This window comes from Penaeus monodon, chromosome 20 (assembly GCF_015228065.2).
Source record: "Penaeus monodon isolate SGIC_2016 chromosome 20, NSTDA_Pmon_1, whole genome shotgun sequence".
In the NCBI taxonomy this organism is placed as follows: domain Eukaryota; kingdom Metazoa; phylum Arthropoda; class Malacostraca; order Decapoda; family Penaeidae; genus Penaeus; species Penaeus monodon.
In genome coordinates, this window is record NC_051405.1 from 28,647,178 (window position 1) to 28,647,521 (window position 344).

Sequence of the window (344 nt, forward strand, 5' to 3'; positions counted from 1 at the left end):
ACCATGAGCGACCTAAACCGGAGAGTAATATTTTCAGTGGCGGATTTTCTGTGCCGGCAAATGAATATTTGAGTCGGCCCTCGTGCTCGCCTCCGCTGTGATTACCTGGCTTTTGTGACCACGATGGCAACCGCTATACATACCTTCGGTTCCTTTATCGTTAGGTTATGTGAGAGTGGAGGTTGGGTCCTGTGCGTATTCGAGTATGTGGGTACCTGTTTGTATATGTATGTTGTGTTAAGGTCCACTTAACCTTTTACCTTATGCTCTGACTAGAAATACAGATATTTACATATCTGCGTGTATGTACTTACACATGTACACATGCGTACAGCCCTCCCCCC